This window comes from Moschus berezovskii, chromosome 11 (genome assembly GCF_049115385.1).
Source record: "Moschus berezovskii isolate FMDL1 chromosome 11, NW_MosBer_1.0, whole genome shotgun sequence".
Taxonomy (NCBI): Eukaryota; Metazoa; Chordata; class Mammalia; order Artiodactyla; family Moschidae; genus Moschus; species Moschus berezovskii.
Genome location: NC_142470.1, coordinates 97,279,481 through 97,283,820, shown reverse-complemented (window position 1 = coordinate 97,283,820; position 4,340 = coordinate 97,279,481). Strand labels below are relative to the sequence as shown.

General features: G+C 39.8%; 1 pseudogene; it reads left to right on the top strand.

The window, feature by feature from the left end:
• Window positions 1–220: 220 nt before the first annotated feature.
• LOC129540077 (programmed cell death protein 6 pseudogene) lies at window positions 221–909 on the top strand (annotated as a pseudogene).
• Window positions 910–4,340: the final 3,431 nt, after the last annotated feature.

The window sequence follows — 4,340 nt, the reverse complement described above, 5'->3', positions numbered from 1 at the left end:
GTGTACAAAATTACGTTAAACAATTTCAAGTAAGAAAATCAATTATATACATGTTTATCTCAGTTCCATATAAATTATGTACAGAAATAAAAATGTGATCCAGGCCGCCGGCTTCCTGGCCGTGCCTCGGGAGCACCGCAGCCCTGCCTTTCCTCGGCCCGTGGCCGCCTACCCGAACCGCCCGGCCCCGGCGCCGGCCTTGCCGCGGGCGCCGCGCTGCCGGACCAGAGCTTCCTGTGGAACGTCTTCCAGAGGGTTGATAAGGACAGGAGCGGTGTGCTATCTGACAACGAGCTTCAGCAAGCACTGTCCAGTGGCACCGGGACTCTGTTTAATCCAGTGACTGTCCGATCGATCATATCCATGTTTGACAGAGAGAACAAGGCCGGCGTGAACTTCAGTGAGTTCACTGGAGTCTGGAAGTACATCACGGACTGGCAGAACGTCTTCTGCACATGCGACAGGGACAACTCGGGCATGATCGACAAGAACGAGCTCAAGCAAGCCCTCTCAGGTGTCGGGTACCGGCTCTCTGACCAGTTTCACGACATCCTCATTCAGAAGTTCGACCGACAAGGCCAGGGACAGATCACCTTCGACGACTTCATCCAGGGCTGCATCGTGCTGCAGAGGTTGACAGATATATCCAGATGCTACGATACAGACCAGGACGGCTGGATCCAAGTGTCATATGAACAGTATCTGTCCATGGTCTTCAGCATTGTATGACCCTGCCTTTCTGCAAATACCAGCATAATTTATGGAAAAAAAGACTGAAAATGCCAAATCTGTTACCTTTAATGAAACAAGCACCAATGCATTTAGATACTGTTCTTTCTTTAGATTTTGTATAACTACTATTTGGGGACCCAACTGTATATATGTGGATAAGCTGGTTAACGTTTCCCAGTTGTAACAATAGTTATATCTTTCCTCAGATACAGACATTTGATATGAGGCTGTTTAATTGTGCCATAAGGTAACATATAACAATGTTTCAGATGTTCTACTTGCAAAAAACTTATCATGTGATTTTCAGAGAGCTCTAGTTCTAGAGTGGAAATACTTTATTAGCCCATAGGAACTTTAAATAATATGGAACTTGCACAGAAGGCCACTCAGGTGCCTTACTTTTTAAAGTGGGGTTACTGTATTCAGTTGAATGTGCAGCGTAAGCAATAAAGCACACGAATCCTTGAAAAAAAAAAGTGTGATTCATTGAAAGTAGAATAAGATAAGACTGTGGTATTTGCAACACAGCAGAGCAGTGAGAAATGCAACATAGCCATGCAAATCAACATGAACAAATCTCGTGACTATGAAAAAGCAAACTACAGAAAAATACATGCAATATGATTTATAGAAAAGTCAAAACTAAACGAAACAACATATTGCTTAGAAATGGGTACAGTTTGACCATGTGAAATTGCTTAATACATATATAGTAAAACTATAAAGAAAAGTTAAGTGAAAACAACAAAATTGAAAACACCTTGATGCTATTCAGGATGAAAGGGCTGGGATCTGGGAAGGGCAGCAGAGATTTCAGAAGTTTTGGCTTACTAACTGGGTGGTGGATGCACTGATGTTTAAATTTTGTTTCTATTCCTTATGTCTTGAAAATATGTAATAAATGTTCTTTTATAATTATTCAACATTTAATAAGACCATATGTTTAAAAGAGTAAAAGGAAATATATTACAGTGATAGTCATTGCTGCATCTGGGCATTTTGATGATGTGTGATTTTTTTCTCCTCTTCTATATTTTTATGTCATTAAAATTTTGTACAGCAAGAATGGATTCCTTTTACAGACAGAAAAATATCTCCCAGCTAAGATGAAAAGTTGGCAGGAAAAAGATGAATGTTTTTAGAAATGAACCTCATATTGGAATGTTAAAAAAAAAGAAAATTTAGGTGAGATATTTTACTGGTCCTTATGCATAAGAAATAAACAGCATTTTTCTTTTTGCATGATGACAATAATAAGTACCTCACAAGGTTATTGCTATGATCTCAAAGTGATGACACTTTGAGAACGTTACACAGTGTTCTACAAGTATTATTTTTAACATTTATTATTTATTTAGCAGCAGGTCTCAGTTGTGGCACATGGGATCTTCAATCTCATTTGCTGCTTGTGAGATTTTTAGCTGCAGCATGCAAACTTTTAGTTGTGGCCTGTGGAATCTAGTTCCCTAAATAGGGATCAAACCCACACCCCGTACATTGGGAGCATGAAGTCTTAGCCTCTGGACCACCAGAGAAGTCCTTCTATAATTATTAATTACTGTGAGAAATGAATAAGAAAGACTAAGCATAAAATTGTTCAGACAGAATTTATAAAGCATTCTTCAACAGTAAGGTTTTGGAGATTTTATAAATGTTAACAAGATAAGTATACTATTCTTCTCTAGAGACTTAAAAGTAATTTATTATGGACAATTTCAAACATACCTGGGGCTTCCCTTGTGGCTCAGCTGGTAAAGAATCCACCTGCAATGCGGGAGACCTGGGTTCGATCCCTGGGTTGGGAAGATCCCCTGGAGAAGGGAAAGCCTACTCATTCCAGTATTCTGGCCTGGAGAATTCCATGCATTGTATAGTCCATGGCGTTGCAAAAAGTTGGACACGACTGAGCGACTTCCACTTTTCAAACATTCCTGAAAACTTGCGGAGAACATTTTAATGAATTCCCATATATCTATTACTCAGATTCAACAATTATCAAGATTTTGTCAAACTTGCTTCATCTTTTCCTCATGAATGTGTGTATTTGCTGTTGAAGAAGTATTTGGAAACAAAATCTAGACTAATGCAACTTTGCTCAGTTGTGTCCGACTCTTTGTGACCCCATAGATTGTAGACCACCAGGCTCCTCTGTCTACGGGATTCTCCAGGCAAGAATATTTTTGCTATTTCCTTCTACAGGAGAGCTTCTTGACCCAGGGATCGAACCCAGGTCGCATACATTGCACATGGACTGTTTACCATCTGAGCCACCAGGGAAGCCCCCTAAAATATGTATACATTTTTCTTACATAGACATAATGACATTATCACACTTAACAAAATTAACAATAATTTCTCTAATATCAGGTCATATTCAAATTTCCCTAATTTTCCCAGAAATGTCTTTTCATAGTTCATCTCTTTGCATTAGGATTAACATACTGCATTTAGTAATCGTGTATTTTAAATTTCTCTTAGTCTAGAGATATCTTTTTTTCTTTGTCGCTGTTTGCTTTCCTTGTGATAGTGACATGGTGAAGAAACTGGGTCAGTTGTCTTGTGGAATGTCCCAGTTTTTGTTCTTATCTCTGACCTTCCTAATGGTGTGGTGGTGTTTAGCCAGTTTTCCTTTGCCCTGTGTTGATGTAAACTGGAAGTCAGCTCTGAAGGCTTGTTGAGCTTTGGGTTCTTATTTTGTCGAGACCACTTTGTACACAGGGTTGTGTCCTGTACATTGCATCATATCAACATGCTTATATTGCCCTTGCTCCGTATCCACTAAGTTTTCCCACTTTAAGAATTCCATTTTTCTTTTCTAGAAGCACTCATTTTTTCTCTTCTATTTTGTCCTTTGGAATAGTCTCTTTTCTCTTGCTCATTTGTGATTCTATCTCTTATTTTCTTAAATATTTCATACATAGGCATTTCCATTATGTAGCTGATAATTTCATTCTCACTGAGAATCTGCATCTGCTGACCCTCACTCCTCGTGGTTTGGATGGTACTCTGACTATTTAAGGTGATTAGGGATGCTTTCTCCAGAAAGTGTCTTGTTTTGTTTGCATGAGAAACTGGGCACAAGGGCCGGGAACAACCTCGGTTTCCTCAGAGTCCTGACTGTTGTGCTGAGCCCGACTCGGGTCCCCACCCTGCTTCAGTCCTGCAGATTGATGGAGGGCCACTCTTGGCATTTGACTTCAGTTCCTATCATTTACCATTCTGGTTTCAGCTTAAGGCTTTTTTTTTAGTTCTACCAGTTTTGCTACCAACCCATCTCCCTGCACCTATGCACGCATGCTCAGTCATGAAACCCCATGGACTGCAGCCCACCAGGCTCCTCTGTCCATGGACTTTTCCAGGCAAGAACACTGGAGTGGGTTGCCGTTTCATTCTCCTTAGCTTAAGGTTTTTGCCTCTTTTTTCTTTTGAAATTTTTCTTGTTTCTAGTGAACTCAGAAAAATGCTATGTCTTATTATTATTACTATTATTTACCTCTAATAATTTTGTAGCAGGAGGGCCTTTCATAAGTGTATAGTAAGCCACACTCCTGGAAGGAAGTGGGGAGCCTACAGCCCAATTTGTAGAATTAAAATGTGGAAACAATATA